Here is a 26,679-nt window from a genome sequence, read left to right as displayed (position 1 = left end):
TGATATTTCTTCTGGCAATCTTAATTCCGGCTTGGGATTTATCCAGCCCAGCCTTTCGCATGATGAATTCTGCATATAAGTTAAATAAGCAGGGAGACAATATACAGCCTTCGAGGTCTTAAGCAGCAGAAATCCATCAATGCTTCCTCAGAAGTCAGACCCATTGTAAAGAAAATTATATGGCTTTGGTAGAAATGATATAAAGGATTAAGTAAAAATGAATTGACGAAAGAGTGAACGTAAAACTACAATATATTAAATCAAATTATTAAGATAAAAATAAGGTTGGAAGGATTTGTTGAAATAACAATTTGAATTAGAATACAAAAATGGGAGGTGTGAGGAGGTCAAGGAAATAAGTAAAGGAAGAAAGTTATGTAAAGGTTTAATCTGTTTTTTTTTCTCTCTTTTTTTAAAATGATTGTACTTTTTCTGTCTTTTTTACTTTTTTACTTTTTTCTCTTTGTAATCTTCAAAATTCTGAATAAATATTATCCAAAAAAAAAAAAAAAAGAAGTCAGACCCATTGCTTTCTGTCTTCCTCTCCAGTCAGGAGCGTATAGGATTGCAGCCTTGGTTGACACCACCCCCCAACTGTTGTATCAGGACATTGTAGGCAGGTCTCCACCCTCCTCATTGTCTTAGTAATGTGAGGGACATTTGAATTAATATTCAAAAAAGAGATGCAGAAGCCCATGCAGAGTGCTTTTTGCCTGCCTCCTGTCGTGTCAGTATTTGGCAGGTTTGAATCCTGGTTGCAGCCCGTACACCATACCATTTGAGATGTTGTTCTGTCACAATCTATTGAGACTTGTATATATGCTGCAGACTGCATCAACAGGTGCAGGTAAATTCATTGCGATTGTGGTTGTTCCCTGTGAGCTGACACTAAGTGTTGGGGTGGGGGAACCCAGTGCGCTCGAGATAGAGAAATAGCTTTCAGCCAGCAGGGATTGAAAAGCATTGACCCAGCACACAGGCTAGTTTCATATACCCTCCAAGGTTGCTGAATGGATTTGCCTATGTGATAAGGTAATTTTAGCCAGTGATGATTAAGGGTAGATTGTGAGCATCAGGTTTGTCTAGCTAACCTGAGTTGCATCCTAGTGTGTTGTATGGAGTCAAGACATTGAGCATGTCAATATGACATTGTTCCACCAAGTCAAGAAACCTATGGGTTCCCACAGATCTGGGTGTGATTAAAGGCCTGTTTGGACATGCGTGTGCATCACCTGATGACTGCAACATCAAGAAGTGATGCAAAAGTGGGAAGGAGCCACCCAGATCAAAACATCAAAGACAAAACTTCCATATCACTTCTTCATAAACTGTTTCACTGCAGTTGGTTCACACATTTCAGTTGAGGATTACCAGTTGTGGAATTACAAAGTGGAACAGATGAATGTTTGGCACACCTACGAAATGTTTGTTATTTCTAGTAATTTTGTTTTGTTTTTGTTTCAATATATACAATTTTCTACTCCAGGTGCATAAAGCAATGTACACTTATGGTAAGAATCACATAGAATTGTAGAGTTAGATGGGTCTTCTTGTCCAACCCTTTGTTGAGGCAGATAATTCACTTCTATATCCAGCCCCTGTTTTAAAAACACTGATGAAGGTTTGTCCACCATCTTCCCGTGCAGTTTGTCTAAAAACAGGCATAAAACCAAAATACTAAAGAAAGTAAAAAACAAAATATGAGTTAAGCATCCTTGGTTCGCAGCCTGACAATGCAAAGCTATGCAGGTCTACTCAAAAGTAAATCTCAAACAGTACAATAGGGTTTATTTCTCAGGTAAGCCTGAATTTCTTGGACACAGCATACTGACATGAACGTCCAAGTATTCTGAGACATTTGTGTGAAGAACAAGCAATGAGGGAGGGATAAAAGTACACTTTGCCACATGTGTTTGAAGAACATATTTAGTAGGGCTTTTTATGTTCAGCATTTCTGTTGAGTTGTTGTATATGACCTATAGGAACAATATAGAATTACTTTATTAGACTATAACTGAAGGATCTCTTGTACTCTTGTGCTGATTGGGATATTCCAGTGCATATACAGTGGCAGAGCTTTCTTGTTTTTCCCAATGTACATCCTATCTATATCACTGGTCTCTTATCCTATACACATCCCATAAAATTCAGCAGGACTTAACTCTCAGTACACATACACTGGATTGCACTGTTATACCCCAGAGGAAAGTGGAGGGTGAGGGACTTGCCAAGGGATTGTTCTGCGTATAGAAATACACTGAAAAAATTTCTTGCATGCTTTGTTTGGTGTGAAGCCATGGGTGGAGAACTGTGATTGACAGCTCTGTTGGTTCACCCCCTCTAACAACTTGCGCTTTCCACCTGTTCCAGGGAATTAACACCAGATAGAGAAATCCACCGTTACAGAGTCCAGTTGCTAGTACTGTACAAGAATAAGTCCCTTAAAGAAAGAGAGAGAGAAAGTGGAATTGAAACATTGTTTTTCACCCTTGCTGTGTAAATTGTTCCACTGACATATTTAAAGACAAAGCAAACAACTTATAAAGTGCAATATTTAATCCTTTTAGTCACTTCCTGGGCCAGGAGGCTACGTTTTAAAGTAGTCCAAGCTGGAAGTCACAAGTGATCTAGGAATATGACCTAAGATAATGAGCATACATATTTGGCTGAGTCAGCCTGTGTTGCCTTGCCAGTGTAGATAGTGGGTTGATGGTTTCAGGGTTACAAACTTGGGTATCTCATTGTGTAACTAGAAATGATACTTCTCCAGGATGTCATCACTTTTCAGGCAATGTGTAAACAAGCCTGTGAATTACATCAGGTGGGTTGCACATGGCTGAATCTGAAGTACTATTTTAATGTGTTACTTAAAACATTTCTGTACTGCCCTTCAGTCCAGGATTTTTGTGATGATTTGCAGTTGCTAAAAAGCACAATAAAAACTGTAAAAAAAAACCCAAACCAATTATAGCAGGAAAATATACATGGGGAACTTTAATCCTGAAAAAATTAAAAGGAGGTTACGTGATGCCAGGTTTGAGTGGGGTCTGGGCAAGATTCTCTGGTGACCCTCCATCACCACTATAGTGGCTAATGCACCCCCCTGGCAAGCTTACTAATAAGCAGTAGGTGTCAGTACTTAAAAAAAATAATGACCCAGCATTGATAGGAGAAGTGCAGAGCTGAATTCCTGCAGTTGCTACCATCGTGAGTTGCCCTGCAATACTTCTGGATGTAGCATGATTGGTAGCAGAGCCCAGAAGCATGGTTGGAAAATAAGGTGGAAGCTGCAGCCACCTGGCTTGGCTTCCTTTTAGCACTGGGCCATTTAAGAAGTTTTTAAAGCACACACACACACACACACACACACTGGAAGACAGTGCCTACCTCACAGGCACTGAGGCACCACTATTCCTCTCAGATTTATCTGGACTGGACTTTATCTGGACTGGGGAAATGGAGATATTTTTCTTTCTTTTATCTATGTTGCCACAAGCCTCTGGGTTGAGACCAGTGTTATTTCACTCATACAGAAAGCTTTCACGCCAGTGCCTGCCAGCTGCCACTAGAAACAAGTGGCACCAATTTGGAAATGCTTCCCAGATTTGAAAAGCACATGGTGTAAGGACTTCTAAATGTTGCCTCCCTCTTCTTGGATTGCTGCCACGTGGAAGCACTTTTTAGAAGCTTCCATATGTTTGAAGCCAGCCATTCAGAACTGTAGGATGTCCTGAAGTGGGTTGAATTATCTGGGGGAAGCTTCCATCCCTTTTAATGTTCTCTGTGGTTCAGAATGTCATATATTCTTTCATTATGTCGCAGAGAAATTGTGAGGTCTCCTTCTACTTAACATTTGGTAACAGTACTGGGTTTATACAACACAGAGCATCAAAGTTATGCATCTCTGACCCAGAGAACTTGCTATCTAGTTTCCACCAAGGGTGGGGAAGGAGGGAACTGGGGAAGGGAGGAATGGGGAAAGTGGTTGGAAATTGCCAGTGAATAGTAGGGGTGTAGAGAGAAACGTCATTAAAGCAATAAAAGTGAGTCCAAAGTGGTTCAGTGATTCTTTGGTTGAAGAAACTGGTCTAATAGAGAATGGGAGGAGGAACTTGATACATGGTGGCAGGCTTTGACAGACACAGTGCTGTGGTCTGTATGCCAACCACAGATTAAAAATGGGTGGGGAACATTCCCCCTCAGGCCGGCATTTGTGGGCAACAGGTAGGTGGAGCCAGAGTCAGAAACTAGTCTTCGTGCCATAGACAATTTTCTACACACACTCACACACCCCTCTCTATCCTCTACCCAGTCAAGCACAATACATTATCGGACACATTCCAGCTATGCAGAACTACTAGATGAGCAAAGCAGGGTGGGAGAGGAGGGTGTCCTGGGGAGAGCTCCAAGGGCCAAAGAGAGAACCCTGGAGGGTCACATTTAACCCCTAGTGCCCCTAGAGCCTGCTGCTCCCAAGCCATGGACAAAACAAGGCTTTTCATGTCATCTGAACCCAGGCTTGTCATTGGTTTCTTCCAAACAAACCATGAATGGTAACCAAGGTTTGCTTCCTACCTACAGGTTATTTGGAGATAAGAAGTCACAAACTTCAGAGAACTATGGTGTGTTACATCAGTGGTGCAGCAAAAATGGGGGAGGTGTGCCATGGGTGCTTTTGAGCTGCATGTCCTAGCATGCTGTCCATCCAGTACAACCCTTGCCTGTGGCCTATGTTTCTCCAGATTTTTTGCCCTCATCTACTCTAAAGATCTCTTCCTTAAAAGTGCTTTGTCTCTTTTATGCTTACGATTCCTTTCCAGAACATCAAAATGATGCCACTTTTCTTGTGTCTTTCAAATCCCTCTTCAAAAACCATGTCTTCTGTGGCTTAACCCCCTTACTAGCCTGATATGTGTTAGGCATATCTTATCTCATAGCAAGCAGTGCACTAAAACCCACTGGGTTTAATCTCTTAGTTCACACACCCAACTGAATTTAATTCATTGCATTTACCACCTGTTGTGTTGTGTTGTGTTTAAATTTATACTGCAGTCAACTTGAATCAGGGACCAGACTTGTTTTGTCTTAGGCTGTTCAGTGTTGATATTAATATACCACGTTCCAAAGTTAACACATGCTTGTTTTTTCCTACTCTGAAGGATTGGATTCAAACCTGTGGCTTCAATATACAAGAAAGGAGATTCTGCCTAAACATAACGGAAAAACTTTCTGACAGTAAGAGCTGTTCAACAGTGGAACAGTCTCCCTTGGGAGGTTGTGGACTCCCCTTGGAGGTATTTCATCAGAGGCTGGGTGGTCCTCTGCCTTGGATGCTTTAGCTGAGATTCCTACATTGCAGGGGATTGGACTAGATCATGGGTAGGCAAACTAAGGCCCGGGGGCCAGATCCGGCCCAATCGCCTTCTAAATCCAGCCTGTGGATGGTCCAGGAATCAGCATGTTTTTACCTGAGTGGAATGTGTCCTTTTATTTAAAATGCATCTCTGGGTTATTTGTGGGGCATAGGAATTAATTCACGCCCCCAAAAAAATATAGTCCGGCCCCCCACAAGGTCTGAGGAACAGTGGACCATCCCCTGCTGAAAAAGTTTGCTGACCCCTGGACTAGATGACCCTTGGATCCCTTCGAAACCTACAATTCTGTGATTAACTATGATTAAACAACTTCACCTGTACACAAGCTGTGTGTTTGTGCATGCCGCCCAAACTCTCATGCTTTGCTTTTTTGAGGGGGGGGGGAGTGAGCCACAGAGCATCTGGCTTAGTATTACATCTGGACTTGTAGTGTGTTTCTCTCCAAACAAGCCACCATCTGAAGCCAAGGTGTGTCGCATGCGTGAAAGCTACTCGAGCCATTTAAATTATGGTTAGTGACTTCACATTGCAACTGAATGTGATCATATGGGGAGTGGCCAGGGGTGGTGGGGATTGTAGCCCAGCCATAGGTTCCCCACCGTATATCAGCTGTAATATATGCAGAGCTCAAAGCTGTAGTCATCTCATCTTCTGGGGTATTCCAGAAAATAAACAGTGACATAGAAAGCCTAGTAAAAATGTACTGCTTAGAGACAGAATAGCTTGTAGATCAGAGACATGCAAGGTCCCATTGTATGTTAGGTGTATTTAATGTAGTCTCTGCCTCTTATCCTGTTTCTGATCTGTCAGTGGTAGGTAAGCTTTTAATCCTATGTAGCAACAAAAGTGTTTTAATCACTTTTAGGATTATGATACATTTTTGTGCAGAGTGGAATCAGTAAATATTGCACTTTGTAGTAGACTCCTGGATTGCTTTTCTTTTAATTCTTGCTTTGCTGCTGTCTTGTTCCTCTGTAAAATTCAGGGGCTGAGCAATTCTTTGCTTGTGGAATATTAAGAGGCCTCTCAAAATGCAGATGAGTTTTTGCATTGCACTATGTAATAGGCAGATTGTTGTTGTGCTTTCATTAGACTGTGACTAAGAATCCTCTTATTACTTTCAGATCTCCATATCTCACTGTGCCAGGTGCACACTATGTGCAGCTTGAGGTTCTGTTGTTCAGAAGATGCTTTTTGTTTCTGGAGACTTGTTAAGGTGAAGAAAAGTGAGACATTATTTTGCATACAGGCTAAATTGCGGGGAGGGAAAGATAATAAAAAACTTATATAAAACAAGAATGGTTACCCACTGGCGTGCTAACTTCCTTTGGCTAGAACTTTAGTGTTGGTTGTTTGAAAACAGCTGTTCAAATGAACTTTTCTTGCCACATGGTTCCTTGTAAGCTGGTCTGTAAATCTGTACCGGAAAATTGCAAAGTGTAACCTACGTGACAAAAATAATGACTCCACTGAAACTGTAATCCGCATGGATTTTTACAGGCAAAGAATATACTTGGAAATATAATACATGGATACAAAATATGCAAATAGAAATCTAAATGCATTAATCTTCTCCCACTGTCAAATTGTCAGTTGCAACCCAAAACAGAAGGTGGGGAAACACTGGTGGAGCAGCTGTAGTTTCTCAGAGTGAACTTTCCACTGCTAGGATACCTCGGTCTGAACATCCTCAGCAAGTGTGTGGCACCCTCCGTCAAGCTGCTGCTACACTGAGCTTCTCCTTCTTTCTTTCCCCATTCTTTTAACATTTCAGTTTGAAATCAGCCTGTCTTTGGCACAGTGGGCATCTGACCTTCACACTTTGCTTCCTCTGCTTGCCACTGGTGCCTCCTCTGCATTCTGGTGGAATATGCCAGCTGTAACCTTGGAACACTTTTCTGTCCCAGTTTTCTGCCTCTGCACTGATACCAGGACCGGTAATGGTGTGCACCTTACATGATTAGGTGGCAGTGTCTGCTGCTAGTAAAGGTGTATGTACATTAATACCAGTTAATGTATGTGCATTAACTGGTATTTCTGCTTTAGGTAAGGGTGTTTTGCTGCCACGAACACAAGCACAATATAGATTTGCTAAGCCTAAAGGGACTGAAGGAGCCCCCCACCTCTCTTTAATGTAAAGAAGCCTCACTGAATCAAGTTTGAAAATGTGTGCACTACAGGAAATGTTTTAACAGATTTGCTCCAAGTTGAGAAAAACAACAACCACTAAATGGTAACACAAACACTTTGCAGAGTACTCTTCAGTGTCAGGTATGTATTCTTATCCTTCTTGTTGAAGGAAAAAATATATTGCATGAATTAAGTTTGTATCATACGACCAGATACGTTGTGCTTTTGGGGGTTGGTTTGTCGCCAGCATATTTTCTTCAGAGAAATCCCTAGTTACTTGTGCTGTTTTGCTCCTAAAGTGAAGTGGTGATGCGCAAGAACCACATCTTTTTGGAAAACAACAGCAAAGAGTCTTACAGCATCTAAAAGAATAACAAATTTATTGTGACTTTTGTAGACTACAATCTGCTTCATCAGATTCATGAAAAGTTATCCTAAGTTACAGGTACACATGGTTTTGCAAGGGGGAGAACAGTTAGCAGTGAGGTCAGAGGAAAATGAAACAGAGAAAAGCACAGTGATGATTATGTAATAATTAATTACACTCTCTGACCTGCAACTCCAAGCTGGGCTTTTATGTGTTGAACACCTGCGTGAAATAACCTCTAAAGCAGGTGTGGGGAACCTTTGGCCCTCCAGATGTCCTCCCTGGATTCCATTAATGTGTTCCTCTCCACAAGTGGGAGGAGGGCTGGCAAGAATCCTGCTTCCCCATCCAGAGCAGATGTATCTTGAGAGAGAGAGGGGCACACACCTCCTCCAGCCTGTTTCCTGGTCTCACCTCCACCCCCATGTCTTCCTCTTGTTCTCTAACCCACATCCATCTCTGCCTGCCACTCCATGCCTGAACATGTTAACGCGTCTGGACTCTCAACCATTTGCATCACAATCACCTGCTAAATGTCATCTCCCACCTCCATCAATTTAGCAGAGTTTTCCATGCAAACCTGGATGGAAACTGCTACTAAAAAAACGACACCTCCATTTAAACAGGTTTAACATTTTAACATGCAAACATTCCTAAAACAAGAAGGGATGGGTAACTGATTCTTCTGCTAAAATGGATCCCCTCTAATCATCTTAGCAGGGTATTCCATTCAGAGCTGTATGGAAACCCCTATTCACATGATGGGGAAATTCAATTCTGAGTGTGAGTGGGGATTTTGATGTATACCACTCCTTCATTGAGAAAGGGGTATGCATCATAATTTTCTACTAAAAGAGAGATTCCTCCATCTTTTTTTGCAGGGGATTCCATGGAAGCCCCTTCTAAAATGAAGGGGAAAACCCCTCCTTGGGGTTCCTTGTAAGTCCCAGCTTAAGAACCTTACACACAATATCTTTGTGTCATCATGAGACTGACAGATCAAATGTGTCCCACAAGGTCAGTCCAGATTAAGATGTTTCTGTGGAGCCAAAATGGTTCACTACTCATGCTCCAAGGAGAGTGGGAAGTTGCTGAGGTCTAAGGGGAGTTGGTGGAATGGGTGGGGTTGGTAAAGAGATGGGGGGAGCGTGATGAGGAACACGAGCAGGGGTGCAGTCGCTAGCAAGGCTGGATTAGCTTGAAGCACTATCACTCAATAGAGCAACAACTGGAGATTAATTCTAGCACCAGGTGAGATGGTTCAGGAAAGACATTGTACATCCTTTAGGCTTCCTGTGGCACATGTATGTCTTGATTTGAGAGCTGCACAATAGTTTGCAGCTTGTCCAAAATTCGTATTTTATTTTTATGACTCACTTTTCTTCCTCTTTTCTTCAGAACTTTTCTTCAGAACTCAAACTGGTTAACACATTCTTTTAAACCAATAGGTAAAAGGTAAAGCACCACTGACAGTTAAGTCCAGTCATGAACAACTCTGGGGTTGTGGCGCTCATCTCACTTTACTGGCTGAGGGTGCCGACGTTTGTCCGCAGACAGTTTTTCCGGGTCATGTGGCCAGCATGACTAAGCCACTTCTGGTGAAACCAGAGCAGCACACGGAAACGCCGTTTACCTTCCCGCCGGATTTATCTACTTGCACTTTGACGTGCTTTCGAACTGCTAGGTGGGCAGGAGCTGGGACCTAGCAATGGGAGCTCACCCCGTTAAACTAATAGAAGAAGAATAAAATACATTGAAGCAAACAGCAGGCACAAAATACAAATACCAGTCAAGAAACCTTCCCCATCTCAGTAACACTAGTAATTTCTAGCTGTACCTTTCAAATGCTCCATGCATTCCTGCATGGGAGAATTCATATAGTGATAGGACCAAATAGTAAAGGTCATCCCAATGTCTCAGCATCATACATCTCTTCACCTACATCTCAGCCCCTATGGGGACAGCAGAGCAGATGATCTTACCAGAAGCTGCTACCACTTCATCTCCTTGCTTCTCTGGCAGCACAGCAGGCCCATGGGATTCTGCTGCCTGAGGCAGCTGCCTTATTCTGCCTCATGGGCAGGCTGGGCCTGCATTGGAAGGTGCTTTGTACCAAGTCAGATTATTGGTCCATCTAGTCATTATTGTCAACACTAACTTGCAGTAGAGTCTCCAGGGTTTCAAGCAGGAGCAGTGGCGTAGCGTGGGGGGTGCAGGGGGGGCGGGCCGCACCGGGCGCAACATCTGGGGTTAGGGCAAATCCATGGGTTAGGGGGCGCAAATCCACGGGTTAGGGGGCGCAAATCCACGGGTTAGGGGGCGCAAATTACTTGCCTTGCCCCGGGTGCTGACAACCCACGCTACGCCACTGGGCAGGAGTCCTTCCCAGTCCTACCTGGAGATGTCAGGTGTTGATTGAGGGGCCTTTTCTATGCAGAGTTTGTGCTCTGCTACTGAGCTGTGGTCTTTCCCCATCCTTTTATGTCTTTTCTATATTAGCTTGTGTACTGTGTTTCATTGTGTGACCCTGATCCTCTAACTTGGAACAAGTATCACAAATGGGAGGTTTCTTCTCCATAACTTGTGGCAGGATTTGTTTGTTTCACTTAAATCCTTCCTCAAAATTGCTGAGAATGGTGTGCACATACCGTAGTTCTCAGGTGGTCTCCTATCCAGGCAGCTAACATGGCCAGATCTGCTTGGCTTAGGCAGTTGTAACATCTTGTGCCTTCACGCCATTATCCAGGCCTGTGTAAATCAGAGACGTGGTGTGATATTAATGGATCTAAAGTAGCAGCATCAGCAATATTAACTAATTTCCTCATTTGCATCTGAGGCATTTGTTTGGTAAAAGGATCATTAAGCATATGCAAACATTCCACACACTGCGTAAGTTCTTCAGGCTCTGGCAAATGATGAATGGGAAAATTAGAGGTTGCAGGAAAATGTAAATATCATCCTTTGTAAACCTGTCCCCTGGCAAGAATGAAATATTCTCCCTTTGAGCAATGAAGCATTCGTTATATTCTTTTCACATCAGTGAAGAATGCCCAAGACTATTTTACATACTTGATTTGTCCCTTTTACCTTTTTTTTCCTGAGCACTCCTGTTGAATTGGGATTTGTCTTGGTTTTGTTAAACAAGCGCTCCAGCACTGCACTGCAGAAAGAAGTGCCATAACTCCAATTAACTCCCATGCTATAATCTCTTGAACAATTCTGGACCCGTCTCTTCATGTTTTTCATATTAACAGCCATGGGTCATTTGCCAAATGTTTGGTTAAATAATTGCACAGTGGATTAAACTGCAAGCTCACATCATGGTTGCTATTAAATAATTTATGTGCAACAGCAAACCTACCTGAGGAAAACTGGGGTCATTGGGCAATCCAATTAAATCTTAGCTCCAATGGGAAAAGCTTCCCTCCAGTTCTCACTGGAGATAAAAGGATCTGCAACAGATCACAACATTCAGCAAGACTACATTTTCATTTACTGGCTTTCTCTCTGTAGAATAACTGCTTAAGGTCAGTGAAATCACTGTGCTTTATCAAGAACCAGATTTGTCCATACATTGTGAGAACAACCCAGACAACTTCATAGGACTGGTGGTATGAAAACTCTGTCTTTTATGGTGTGGACAGTGTTGCCAGATCTGGCAGAGTGTCAGAAAACATATGAACATGTACACATGTCTTACATGTGGGAAAGCTAACTTTTAAATAATGTTTCCTGGAGAAAGTAGTATGCACTAAGGTGGAATAACATTAGCTTGGATAACCTGTGAGCCTGGGGCTTGCCGATCGGAAGGTCAGCGGTTCAGATCCCCATGACGGGGTGAGCTCCCATTGCTCGGTCCCTGCTCCTGCCAATCTAGCAGTTCGAAAGCATGTCAAAGTACAAGTAGATAAATAGCTACCACTCTGGCAGGAAGGTAAATGGCGTTTCTGTGTGCTGCTCTGGTTTCGCCAGAAGCTGGCTTTGCCATACTGGCCGGAAAAACTGTCTGCAGACAAACACCGGCTCCCTTGGCCAGTAAAGTGAGATGAGCACCGCAACCCCAGAGTCGTTCGTGACTGGACTTAACTGTCAGGGGTCCTTTACCTTTTAGTATTACTGAGCCACTTTTAGGGAGCTGACAATAATCACACTGTTGCAGAAATTCAGGTGTTTATTTATAAAAAGAAATGAAACAAACAAATGCAAAACAATGTTTTGATGTAACCTCAAATGTGAACAAATTTCATTACTTTTCAGAAACCTCATTTGCCACAGACTGTATCTGCTCCAAGATGCTTGTTAAAATGGCTTTGCAATAGTGAGGGGACTGTAGATGATTACTTTGCAAAAGCATTATGAATCAGTGGTAGAGCACTTGTGTGGGGGAGGATTCCGCTCCCCAAGTGTTCTCCAAAGATGCACTTGAAAATGCTAACTTAATTCCAAATCAAGTTGAGAGGAGTGTGCTCATCACTGAGCCGAAGTGTTTGGGCCGGTGATTGATGGGTGCAGGCAGTGCTTTGACACCTCAATATTGCATGTGGCTAGCAGAATTGCACAGCACCAAATCAGCCAAGAGTAGTCCTGTTCTGGCTTGATCTGAACAGACTTTTACCGTATGAAAATACTTAACTGTGATTACTGTCTCAATGTCTGCTTGATGGTAGGGTGTCCATCCTGTGCGCATACCACTCTTGGGTTTATTTTTGAGCTTCTTCCACCAGACACTAATTAATGGGAAGGCTTTTCATATTGTGGTTCCCAAGTTACTATATTCCTATAGCGAACTCTCATTATTTGTTTCCATTAAGACAGAATACAATATGCACTCAGCATTCGAGAATCCTGTGTACTTTTGTCATTTTGACACTTTCTCTGTTTCATTTACTTGGTCCCTTCATTTGGTCAGTTCTGAACAGGACCCTGGCAGATTTAGAACCATGTGCTTTATTACAGATACCTGGTTTTGATTCAGTACTGCACTTTGTGGGCTGCACAAATGAAACCATAGTATATTAAGTTCCCATTTTGACCTCCATCCCCTCCCATAAGCTACTTCATTTTGTCAATGAGCTTTTTCACACATAGCACCAAAATTCGGTTTGATGCTGTGTGAAAAAGCCTTATGCTGCCTCCTCCCATCTTTAAACCCTCCCCAAGTTTGACCAATTGCTTTTCAACAGAGGGCTGTCCAGTGGTGATACCTATTTAGGCATCTTATCTGTTCTCTCTCTCTCTCTCTGTGTGTGTGTGTGTGTGTGTGATGCTGGGTCCCAAAGTGATATACATAAAGCAGCTTGCCCTAGACAAAAAAATGAGTAGTTGTGGCACAGGTATAAGCATAGTAACAAGCAGAGGTTAGTCCATTAGGGCAAATGGGTCCCCACCAATTTTAGCCTGCCTTCAACCAGCTCCCACCTGCCTGTCTTCTTCCTTGTATCCTGTTCCAGGGCTCCCTCTTCCTTAGTCTCAGTGTTGCTCCTTGCAGAACACAGCCCAGGGAAAGATAGGGACAAAACCAGAATTAGCTGACTCTGCTTGTCATTGACTCTGGATCTACCTGCTGTTGATCTCTGCCCAACTTGTCCCACTGGGCACCAGCTACCACTGATAGTAACTCAGGAAGCTGTCTAAGTCAGACCAGTAATCCATGGAGCTCAGTACTGCCAACACTGAGTGGCAGAAGCTCTGCAGGGTGTCAGACCAGATGGGAACTTTTTTTAGCTCTACTAGGAGATGTCAGGGATTGGGCTTGGGGCCTTTTCCAAACAAGGAACATATCATTTTCAGCATGCAGAAATAAGCAAATTGATTTCTTGCATCATCTAATGAGCTTCAGCAGTCCGATAATTAAGTATCATGTTGGTTTAGTTCTTTACATTACTTTTTTCTTTTGTCCTCTCCAAGCTGCTGTGAGTTATAGATCTTCTGTTGCTTTTGTCTGTACCTGCCTAGACTTTGCTTCTGGGTAGCATTCTGTTTCATGGCAGCACATGCCATTATTACAGGACACTTGTGTCTTAGAGGGACAAAGAGATGATATACATCTTTCAGTCCCATTTTTTCCTCCAGGAGCATTTTCAGACAGGACTATACAAAAGTTTAAAACTCAACTGCACTAAGTCTGTCATCTATAGGGGTTCTCAGACATTCTGTCCTCAGGCCCCACCTTGGATGACTGTAAATTACTGAGGCTCACTAGTCACAAAATAGCATCATAGTTTGGCGTAATTGACTGCAACCTAGTGACATCATTTTATAGTGATTTCTAATCCCCCCTTTAGCAATTTCTAGGCATTTCACACAGAGATTTCCTTGTAGCTTGGAGTTTACTTTTCCTCAAGTACAGACTTTGGCTCTGGAAATACTGTGACTCTGCTTCACTATTTCAATAAGAATTTGCTGATTCAAAGCCTCTAAGTGAAGCATCTTAAGGGGAAAGGTATGATGCAAATGTCATCAATTGGCCACAGATGGAAGGAGAATGCTGAACTAGATGGACCCTTCGTTTGATCCAGCAAAGCAGTTTTTATGTTCTTAGCACAAATCTGCTCAAACTAATGAGAGGATTTAGAGTTTGCACACCACAGCTTGTATCTTAATGCAGCTGAAACCTTGTATTTTTAAAAAAGTGGTAATGGTACCCTTTTTTGTTTTTCATGCATCTCTTCTTTCAAAATCACTTTGGTCCATAGGAAATTGCTCCTCACATTCCCTAAGCATACATGGTTATGTTGGGGACTTCATCAAACTTTACAAGATAACTAATATTTTTAAAACAATGATTTCATGAGAAGTGGTTTACCAGTGTTTCAGTTTATTGTAACCGCTGAGAAAAGGGCAGGCATTTAGATGAGAACTGTAGAGGGGGCTGATTTTTCCTTAAAGAATTAATCTTTGCAGTCCCACACCCCATATTTGAGTGATTCCTTAGTTGGCTCTGGAACATAGTTCATTCGCTGATACTCCCACACAGTTGCTAATCTCATCATTGCCTGGTTCTTTTCTTCTCAAGAGATTCAGAAATTGGTGCTAAGCGTTGGTCTCTGCTTACCCCTGCTGTTGCCCAATTGAATAATCTCTTCCCATGCCTCAGGCAAATAATAGTGATGGATGGCTAAAGCAGGCCACTGAGGGCTACTTTGTACAACTACTGCTGTGCTGTCCTTGTGGCTTAACTGAATTTTATGGTTACCTGAATTTTTCTTCATAAGCACAAAATACAATTTTGCAGTCTGCCTAGTATGGGTTGAGCAGCATGGTGTGCCACCCTAAATATGACACTCTTATTTTTCTTCCCAGATTTTCTTCCCAACACTCGAAGACAATTGGCCACCTGACTAATTCATTGGCCATGTTCACTTATAAGGATAAACCAGATTTTCTCCTTTCTTGTGGTTTAGCTAGTGCAAGCTGCCTGGTCGCTGCTCCTTCCTCTCTTGGTCCAAGTGGGAAAAGCAATCCTGGAAGTAGGGATGGAAGGAGCCATCAGTTTTGGTTCTGTCCGTTTCTTGTCCGTCCGTCCCCCACCCCATATTAAATTCAGTTTTCCATATTTCTGCAGTGATTTGCAATTTCTTTTTAAAATCCTTATGAAAACCCTTTTCTTCTGTTAGCTTCACTCTGGGTTCTGCGCAAGGCACAGATGGAGGGGAAGTAATGCAGAGAGAGCAGTCACCGAACATGTGTAGCAGCACACCAGACTTCTTCCTCTCTCTCCTGCATCTGTGTCATCATCAGAGGCAGGGCAGCATGCTGTTTAAAAGGTAAAGGGACCCCTGACAATTAGGTCCAGTCGTGGCCGACTCTGGGGTTGCGGCACTCGTCTCGCTTTACTGGCCGAGGGAGCCGGCGTACAGCTTCCAGGTCACGTGGCCAGCATGACTAAGCCACTTCTGGCGAACCAGAGCAGTGCACGGAAATGCCGTTTACCTTCCCGCCAGAGCGGTACCTATTTATCTACTTGCACTCTGACGTGCTTTCGAACTGCTAGGTTGGCAGGACACATGCTGTTTACTGCCCCTCTAACCTGCCACCCAGGCCACTTGCCACCCCTACCCCGCATCCAGGTACTGGGTATTTATTGGAATTGGCTGCAACTTCTTCTGAGTGTGCATTTGACAGCAAACAATGGAATATGTGAAAAGGGTGTGAGGCTGCTAATCCTGGAAGTCTGTAATGAAATATTGGAAGGGAAAAGGGCGCCAGAGTCGTGGAAGGAAGCGTACATTACACTCATACCGAAAACAGAGACTGAAAAGACGCAGCTTAAGAACTACCGCCCCATATCACTGCTTAATGTGGATTACAAAATCTTTGCAGACATTTTGGCCAAAAGATTTAAAAAGGTGCTAGCAGAAGAAATTCATAAAGATCAAGCGGGTTTTCTCCCGGGTAGACATTTGTCTGACAATACGAGGAATATAATTAATATTATAGAAAAGCTACAAGTGAAGATTAATACTAAAGCAGTTTTGATTTTTGTGGACGCGGAGAAAGCCTTTGACAATATTTCTTGGAGTTTTATGAAGAAGAATTTATTGGGGATGGGGGTTGGTCAAGGTTTTGGAAACGGTATAGGTGCAATTTATTTAGAACAAAAAGCTAAGTTAATTGTAAACAATGTAGTGATGGAAGAATTTAAGATTGAGAAAGGAACACGACAAGGCTGCCCAATCTCTCCATTGCTTTTTATATCAGTCCTGGAAGTTTTGTTAAATATGATTAGAAGGGACCAAATGGTAAAAGGTATACAAGTAGGAGCCAAACAGTACAAATTGAAAGCATTTGCTGATGATTTGGTATTGACTTTACAGGAGCCAGAATCAAGTACTAAAAGAGTATTAGAACTGATTCAAGAATTCGGTCAGGTAGCAGGTTTTAAGTTGAATAAGATGAAAACAAAAGTTTTGGAGAAAAATCTAACTGAGATTGAGAGAGATAAGTTTCAGAAGGAGACAGGATTGACACTGGTTAAGAAAGTGAAATATTTAGGGGTAAACATGACTGCTAAGAATGTGAATTTATTTAAGGATAACTATGAAAAATGTTGGACTGAAGTGAAAAAGGATTTAGAAATATGGTCAAATTTGAAGCTATCGCTTTTAGGCCGAATTGCTGTGATAAAAATGAATGTATTGCCAAGAATGTTGTTTCTGTTTCAAACATTGCAAATTGTGGATAAAATGGATTGTTTTAAGAAGTGGTAGAGAGATATCTCTAGATTTGTCTGGCAGGGCAAGAAGCCTCGTATAAAATTTAAGATATTAACAGATGCAAAAGAAAGAGGTGGATTTGCCCTGCCAGACTTAAAACTTTATTATGAATCAGCCGCTTTTTGCTGGCTGAAAGAATGGCTGCTTCTTGAAAACACTGATGTGTTGGATTTGGAAGGTTTCAATAATGTATTTGGTTGGCATGCATATTTGTGGTATGATAAGGTCAAAGCACATAAAGCGTTCAAAAGCCATATTGTCATAAAAGCACTGTTTAATGTTTGGTTAAGATACAAGGATCTGCTTGAAAATAAAACCCCAAGGTGGCTGTCACCAATGGAAGCGAAAGCTCAGAAAAAACTCAATATGGAGGCTAAATGGCCGAAATATTGGGAAATTTTGGAACAAGAGGGAGACAGACTAAAATTGCAGAGTTTTGAAAAATTAAAAAATAGAGTGCGAGATTGGCTCCATTATTATCAAATAATGGAGGCATATAATTCGGACAAAAAATTGGCTTCCAGGTGGAAAAATCTAAATTGGAAACAGAACTGTTAGACTCTAAAGTTAAGAATTTGTCAAGAATGTATAACTTGCTGTTGAAATGGAATACTCAAGATGAAACGGTGAAATCTGCTATGATTAAATGGGCACAAGATGTTGGACATAATATTATGATGGCTGACTGGGAACAGTTATGGACCACTGGTATGAAATTTACGGCATGCAATGCCTTAAAAGAGAATTTAATGAAAATGATCTATAGGTGGTACATAACACCAGTCAAGCTTGCAAAAATTTACCATTTGCCTGATAATAAATGCTGGAAATGTAAGGAGACAGAAGGTACTTTCTTTCACCTTTGGTGGACATGCCCAAAGATTAAGGCATTCTGGGAGATGATCTATAATGGAATGAAGAAGGTATTTAAATATACCTTCCTGAAGAAACCAGAGGCCTTTCTCCTGGGCATGGTTGGCCAATTGGTGCCAAAGAAAGACAGAACGTTTTTTATGTATGCCACAACAGCAGCAAGAATACTTATTGCAAAGTACTGGAAGACGCAAGACCTACCCACCAGGGAAGAATGGCAGATGAAACTGATGGACTACATGGAAATGGCGGAAATGACTGGCAGAATCCGAGACCAGGGAGAAGAGTCGATGGAAGAAGATTGGAAAAAATTTAAAGTATACTTAAAAAAACACTGTAAAATTAATGAATGCTAGAAAGATGATGGAATGGATTTACATGGTCTTAGCAGAAAGGTTACAAAGAATTAAGTAAAAATGGACTGTTAATGGGTTAAAGTGTAAAATTCAAGGTTAAATTGTGTTAAGATAAATTAAGGAACAAAATTTGAGAAAGAGGGAAAGGACTTGCTGGAACAATTATGAAACAGAATACAAAAAGGGAGGCGTGAGGAAGTCAAGGAAATAAGTAAATGAAAGATAATGATATGAAAATACTGGATGTTCATGTTTTTTTAAAAAAATGTTATTGTTTTGTTGTATTGTTTTTGGGTTTTTTCTTCTTTTCTTTTTCTTTTTTCGCTTTAGTGTTGTATTTTTTTTTGAAGTAGTGTAATCTTTTTTATTATTACTGTCTGTTTTTCTTTTTTCTGTAATTGTTAAACTTCAATAAATATCTTATATATAAAAAAAGAGGCTGCTAATCCTAAACATGCACAGCAGGAGGTGAGTTTTCTGCAGACTCAGCACTTCTCAAGTTGGGCTGTAGTTTAGGAATGATTGTTTATATAATACGTCTGAATATTTAGCTTGAAAAGACAAATAGTCCTTAATAGCTTCCAGCAAAGCAGGAGCAGCCGATCTCAAATTGTGGAGCATTAGCACAAGCAATGATAGAAGGCAGTATATCAAATGTGCGTAGACGAGAGAACCCATCAGACATACTGTACTCTGACAGCTTTCTTTATTTTTATTTTTAGGTCAGTATCTACCAGGTAGCTGCTCTGAGAATAGAAATGGCATGATGAGGTGGATATTGCATGTTTTCCTCCCAAGTAAGTGATATATTGTTTTGAACACACCCCACCCTCCTGTAGGTATGTGCAAAAATATAGCCAATATATTTTTTCACCACAAAGCAGAAATGTTGGAAGTAGGCTATACTTTTATGGTGTGATTAAGGAGATAATGAAACACTCAGTTGCTTTCTAAACTTGTTGGATATTTGCTGCCAGAATTCTGTAGCCTGGGCAAAACATTAGTGTCTCCTACATGATCTTTTAAAAAGCAGATCCTGAAGACTATTTGTTCTGTAATAGAATTATGCATTGTCTTGACTACATTTTAAATTAAGAAAAATACTTGCATTGGCTCAACTCCACTGCAAATTTATTTGTGCAAGGCCAACTTTATTAATAAAGTATTCTAGCAATACATGTGCTACTTGTTTATACAGTGGTACCTCTGGTTACGAACTTAATTCGTTCTGAAGGTCCGTCCTTAAGCTGAAACCATTCTTATCCTGAGGCGCACTTTCGCTAATGGGGCCTCCCACTGCGCGTGTGCCTCTGGCGCACGATTTTCATTCACATCCTGGGGCAAAGTTCACAACCAGGAGCAGCTACTTCCGGGTTAGCGGAGCTTGTAACCTGAAGCGTTCATAACCAGAAGTAACATTGGATATGGATGTGTTTTCTAAGCAAATTCCTTGTGCTGGTAGCAATTCTAGCAAGGTTTATTTAGATTGCTCCTGCCTTCTGCTTGTGATACTCTTTTTGATCTGTTAAGGCAGTTGACTTTCCCTAAACCCCTCCAGCCTCTTTGTTCCATTGTTCCACATTTAGAAACAAAAGTGAAACCTGTAGTGCACAGTGGTTATTTCCAGGTTTCTGCCCATCATACCCTTTCCAAGGAATTTCCTTCTTCTCCTGGTAGGTTTCCATCCACCCCAAACAGGCACTCAGTGTTCTATGACCACTGAGCATGTTCTGTCCTTACTGACCTATTCTAGGGGATTTCCACCCACCCCCCGCCGCCAATCAGAGTTCCCCTCCCCTTAAAAAAACATACTTCAGCAAATCTTAAATTTTCCACAATCCTGATGATGCCTCCTTCTTGTATGTGGATGGTGTTGGTTTGACTCATTCAGAAAATGAATTTTTACATGAAAATTAAATTGCAGATGATTTCTTTGTGACCCATTTGAAGTAAAACGGTGAGCTCTGAGAATTGAATAATAAGTGTGGCACTTTGGTGTAAATGCATTCTCTTGCAAATATGCTAAACTGAGTTAGGACAACATCATATAATAATAAAAAATATCGTATTTCAACCAGTTTCTTTCAGTTAGGCACAGTATGTATTTAGCTGTTTTAGGGAAGGGCCCTGGTTCAGTTACAGAGCACATGCTTTGTATGCAAATAATAATAATAATAATAATAATAATAATAATAATAATAATAATTTATTTATTATTTATACCCCGCCCATTTGGCTGGGTTTCCCCAGCCACCCTGGGCGGCTTCCAACTGAATATTAAAAACAATACAGCATCAAGCAAAAGGTCCCAGATTCAGTCCCTGGTATCTCCGGGAAGGACTAGGAAAGTTTCCTATCTTGAAAGCTTCTGCCAGTCGGTGCTGTAGACAATAATGAGCTAGATGGAACAATAGTCTAATGGTCCTGTGTATCTCCCAGCCTTACCCGGAGATGCCAGGGATTGGACCTAGGACCTTCTACATGCAAAGCAGATGCACTACCACTGAGCTATGGCCCAGGTTTGATGGTTTACTTCACCTTAAGATACCATTATTACAAAGCCTCCAACAAACCATGGTTCAAGGCTGGGCAGCAATCCATGGTTAGTTGGGGGGAAAGAAACAGTCATCCTTGATTCAGAAAGAATATTAAGCCAACCTCTTGCTTGTGTAAAGAGGGTTCGCTGGCTGTGTGTGCTGGTACACATTGTGGATTAATCAAGCTTAGTGTGGCATGTGAACATTTTATGCTCCCTGTCTCCAGCACACTCAAGAAAATTGTGCTTTCTGTGTTCTAAAATGTTTCCTCTAAGAATAAAATAGATTAAACCAGATGTTTCAGAACTCCAGTATCCATGTGGGACTGCGTGCACACACACCACTTTTCATCTCATCTGGTTCTCGAATAAAAACATACGAAATTTAGAACATGAATAAAACATCAGAACAGCATCCATGGTGAAAAGGCTTCCTGAATTAATTTTCTTTTCACCTGGCATCTGAAACTTAGTAGGGACAGTGCCTGCCTGCTTCCTAATGGGAGAGAGTTCTGTAGTGTTGGGTCCACTACACTGATTGCATGACTCAGTAGCATAAGTTGTGTTTCTGGTCTGTGGGGGACAACTAATAGTGCTTCCCCAAATAATCTCAATGATTGAGCTGGGACATACCAGGAAAGGCAAGTACCTTCAGCCTGGTCCAGTAGCAGATGGGAAGACACTTCAGTTCTTTCGATGGTATCATGTGTTGGTGGTAACCATATAGAGTGCATTGCGGTAATTCAGTATTGAGGTAACCAGTGCAAGGACTACAGTAGTAAGGTATAGAAAGTAAGTGGAATCAGGAGAGATGCATTTCCTACTGCAACTCCATCATCTTTGTCAGTATAGTAATAAATCTACTTTTGTCAGCTCAGAGCTAGTGCTGTAATACCAGTAAGGGGAAAGTCTCCTTCGTTGTTCCATTGAAATGATAGCTTGTGTACAGTTAAGAATTCTCCATATTTTAGTTGTACATAGGTATCTGTAGTTGGTTTCTTTCTGGTGATTTTCATAAGGGTATTTGATCTTTGCAATCAGTTTGAGAGAGAACTCAAGATGAAGATGTTATGCTGAGTGGTTGTTATCCTAAAGAGACTTCCCATCAGTTTGAACAAATAATAATTTTAGGATATTTGGCTTAGTAAAATTAAGCTTTTCTCTCTCTCTTTTTAACCATTAATTGCTGGATTTTCATTTTCATTTAATAAGCAAGAATTGTTCCATTTAGCACACAATAAATGACACAAAAATTAGCAGGAAGCAGCTAATGCTGACTAATAGAGAAAGGTTTATAAGTGCACATAGCCCCTCTTAGAGTTCAGATGAATGTGCCAAGACAGATTTTCAGTTGAGACTTAGCACAAACAAATCATCACCCCTAATCCAACAGGAGAATATGTACAAGCAAAATGGGTGCTTTATGTGTGTTCCCTGGGCTGGGAAGTCTGATCCAGAAGACTGCATTGGAACAGCTCCAGACAGATTGTTTGCAGTCATAGCAATCATTTGTTCAGGGAAGAGAGTGATGCTGTCTGGCAAAATACCAAGAATAAGAGTAGTTCTTGGTATGAGCTTTCGTGTGCATGCACACTTCTTCAGATCTTTAAGGTGCTACTGGAAAGAAATTTTTTTTTTTGTTTTGACTATGGCAGACCAACACGGCTACCTATCTGTAACAAGAATAAGAGTGTTTGCCTGTATGAATACAGGTGACTACTTTACCAAGTGGTAACTTCCCATGAGCTGACTGGCTGTTTGGCATTGTCTCTGAACCTGCGTGGGTGACCAGACAACTTCTTGACTCATGGCCTTATCTAGCCAGACGTTGTAAGAAGGGTATTACCACATATTAATAGAAGAAGTACGATAACGTGGTAATTGTGTCTACTCAATGTAGTATTCTGCCAAGTAGTAAAGAGAATTTCATTACACTCTTGTGCATGATCAGAAATCTGGGGAAACAAAGTAAAACTGACATGATGATACCATTGACCAAAATTTTGTAGTGTTAAGAGAACACACACCGGGGCAATTTGGCTACAGGAGTACCTCCAGTTATTAACTTAATTTGTTCCGGAGGTCCATTCTTAACCTGAAACCGTTCTTAACACAAGGCGCGCTTTTGCTAATGGGGCCTCCCGGTGCCACCACACCGCCGGTGCGCAACTTCCGCTCACTTCCTGCAGCAAAATTTGCTACCAGGAGCATCTACTTCTGGGTTAGTAGAGCTCATTACCTGAAGCGTTCATAAGGAGGATGGTATGTAACCCGAGGTTCCACTGTATTTATATGGACTGAGATGACTGTCTTACTGTGGCTTCATGCACACCCTTGTAAGAATTTTACCAGCGGGTAAATTGTATTCACACTGAGTCATGTGCCTTAAATAAATTATTATTTACACTGTAATCCCAGCCTTTCTCCTAGGAACTCAGGGTAGCTTGCAATATGTTTTAGAGGCAGCGTCCTCTCATTATATAGTGGCTGGGTATTTATACCCCAGATGGGTGGGGTATGAATAAATTATTATTATTATTATTATTATTATTATTATTATTATTGCAACAAAAACCCTGTGAGGTTGATCAAGCTGAAATAGTGTGAATAGATCATCCAGAGTGCATTCACACCAATATCTCTCCAGTTCTAGTCTGGCACTGTAACCGTTAAATCACAATAGCTTTCAAGTCAAATAAGCAGCAGTTAAGCAGGCAAGGTAGAGCAGGTAGCAGGTAAGAACAGGAATTGGGCTTTATTTAATATTAGCAGAAATCCCAGGAAAGAAATGTGAGGTGTGCGTAATCTTAAGAGTGCAGGTAAGAGAGGAGGGAACTGCAGTGCCATGTGGTTTTACCACATAGCTTTGCAAAGAGATCAACCACAAGAGTCAGTGAGTCTGAACAGCAACCAGCCTTGAGATTTTCATCTTAGACAAGTGAGTTCTATAAAGATATGCTTACACAATTCCCCAAAGCTGCTGAGTTGTGGTGTCAACCTTTCACTACTGTAACAGTTTTCCTCATATAATGATAGCTGATTTTCCTATTGGATCTTGGAGCTTGAGAATATTTATTTGTTTATGTATGCATATGTATCCCATCTTTCCTCCAAAGACATGCTTCTGCCCCTCCCCATTTTATCCTCACACCAACCCTGTGAGGCTGAGAGACTGGGCCTGGCGCAAGGTCACCCAAGTGAGTTTCATGTTTGAGTGGGGATTTCAGCACTGCTCTCCCAGTTAGTAGTTTCTTGAATCAGGTGGCACACCTCTCCTCAAAGCCTGACACTTTCTGTCATGAGTGAATATTTACCTCTTAAAGCCCATGATAGTATGAGTATCTGGTTATACCGTATTTTTCGCTCTATAACACGCACCTGACCATAACACGCACATCGTTTTTAGAGGAGGAAAACAAGGGGGGGAAATTCTGAATGAAACAGTGGATGTATCATTTTTGTGCTTCATGCTGTGGCCAGAGACATGTGATCTGATGGTGACTTTGGGGTGACCCAATGCAAAAATCCTGAGAATCCCTGTGGATCCATGCTTTGTAACCACGTTTTTGCACCATTGTGGCCCCCAGGCAACAGTGGGTGCGTGATTTTTTTGGTGCAAGATGTAGCCATGGACATGCTATGTGATCTGATGGTGAATTTGGGGTGACCCAATGCAAAGATCCTGAGGATCCATGTGGATCCATGCTTTTTAACCACATTTTTGCACCATTGCAGCCCCAGATCCTGAGGATCCATGTGGATCCATGCTTTGTAACTATATTTTAAGTGGGGATGGAAGGAAAAACACAGAAGGGACAAGGAGCATGAGAGGGGTGTGCAGAGAAGCAGCTGGCTAAGAATGCAGGAGAGGGGTTTTACCGGAGGGAGGAAAGAAAGGCAAAAGTCCCCCCCCCAAGCCAGCCCCCCCTCTCTCTGTCTCTCTCTCTCTCCCACCTGCATGTTTTCTGGCTGCCTGCGAGGAGCAGGGAGAGGAATTAGAAGGAAGGACACTCCCTGGAGGGGAGGGGATTTGCCTGCTCTTTGTTCCGTTTGAGCAAACACAGCAACGAAACACAAGCGGGTGGGCAGTAAGACCCTGAGGCAGAATGCAGGAAAGCAGCAACTTCCTCTTTTCAGGTTTCCCTTCTCCAACACGGATTTGATTTTTGCCTGATTTTTGTTCCTGCGCTCGCCCTAGTCGGCTCCAGGGACCACACATTCGCTCAATAACACGCACAGACATTTCCCCTTCCTTTTTAGGAGAAAAAATCTGCGTGTTATAGAGAGAAAAATACGGTATATCTCATTCCAACCAAAAGACTAGATCAACAATTGCTCTGTGTAGAACATGCTCCTCTCTGTTTCAGGAGACTTGTTCCAAATTGGTTGCTGACAATATCGAAATGTTTAAAGGTCAAGCATTCTCTGGCTAGTTGGAGTCTTTGAAAGCTAGTCTCCTCTGTGCAGAAGTTGTTTTGGTTCTGTGAAGAGGGGAAAGGTTTAGTCCAGAGTCTGTTGCCTTAAATGGGGTTGTGTCAGATTCGTGACTTCTCTTGAAGACAATCCCTTCTTCTGACAAATGGTCCCAATCAATAATAATTCCACTATTTCACAATCTTACACATGCTCTGGTTTTAACTTTCTCGTTTTTGTGGTAAGATGACTTTGCTTTAAGTTCCAGAGTCTTCATCTGAGCATGCTATCTATTTATATCTCTCTGAAGATTATTAAAACAACCAGATATATGAAATGCCCTGGTGCGTGTTCCTGGAATTAATTTTCCTGGAGTGTCGCAAATAACATTTTAAGCAACTTGGATAATGAGGGTGTGTTGTTTTCCCCATTCCACTAGAATGAAAACAGTGATAAATTCAAAGCCTTTGTTTCGTGCTAAAGGTTTTGCAAGGAATCGTTGTCATTTGGAAGGTAGTGCCAACATGGATTTTTTTGCAGCACTTCTTGAAATTGAATATTCATAAGTATTTTCATCAGCACTGGCACTAAAAATGCTTTGGAAAAATTGAACCCTGTTTTCCTCCTTCCTGGTTCATGAAACTTGATAGGGGTTTGCTTTCAAAATAAGACAAAGGGAACTCTTAGAAAACAAAGTTACAAACTGACATGGAAATGCAGAGAATTTGAGATTGGAAAAATGTGAAATGGAGAAACTGAAATTGACACATTCTCTTCTCTGTACTTCATAGGACTGGTATCCAAACAAGAGATATAAGCATGTGGTAGAGAACTTTGCACATAGCCAGACCTTTGATCCTTGGTTTTTCCAGCTACAGTTTCCACTGTTGAAGAGGCAGGCAGCTTTTTAAACTGCACAGCAGCTTGTCTAGTTGTGGTTCAAATTGCTGCAGCGAAATTGGAAACGAAAGCTTGGGCTTTCTGCCTCTCTCCCCACCCCTGCCCCTGCCACCATGTACATACAACCTCTTTTGTATCTTGTTCATTAGATAGGGAGGTTGCAAATAGAGAGACTGTCCTATCAGATTCTGCTTCCTCTGGAAAAACAAAGCTGGCTTCAGATGTGTTCTGATATTTGCATCTGTTCCCTCAGTGGGGTGATATCATTAATACAGACGTGCAGATGATACAGCGTTGGAGCTGGATCAAAATGATTTCATACACAATATGGTTCACTGCAAGTTCATTTGAAACATTAGCATTTGGGCTTTGACTAGTGTCTAAACCACTTCACTCTGCTTTGATCTTTATAACAGTTTTTGTCTGCTTGTAGCTGATTATCTTTTTATTCTGCCACAGAATGGAAGAGGGGTCTGGTGGGAGGGAGCAAGAACAGTAGCTAGGCACTAAGCTT

The 26,679-nt window shown here is 41.6% G+C and overlaps 1 protein-coding gene across 4 annotated transcripts in view; it reads left to right on the top strand.

Annotated features, from left to right (window-relative positions):
• Positions 1 to 26,679, top strand: part of SULF2 (sulfatase 2) — a gene marked incomplete at its 3' end in the record, with an annotated part of 267,812 nt that overhangs the window by 1,672 nt on the left and 239,461 nt on the right. For 2 of the 4 annotated variants that reach the window (XM_083618523.1, XM_083618522.1), the window contains exon 2: positions 19,039 to 19,113. The exons of the other annotated variants lie outside the window; for them this stretch is intronic. The remainder of the gene's footprint in view (positions 1 to 19,038; positions 19,114 to 26,679) is intronic. 4 annotated transcript variants of the gene reach the window in all.

This window comes from Podarcis filfolensis, assembly GCF_964270895.1.
Source record: "Podarcis filfolensis genome assembly, chromosome: 6".
In the NCBI taxonomy this organism is placed as follows: domain Eukaryota; kingdom Metazoa; phylum Chordata; class Lepidosauria; order Squamata; family Lacertidae; genus Podarcis; species Podarcis filfolensis.
Note: the sequence above shows the minus strand (reverse complement) of the source record. Positions and strands in the feature narration are given on the sequence as shown.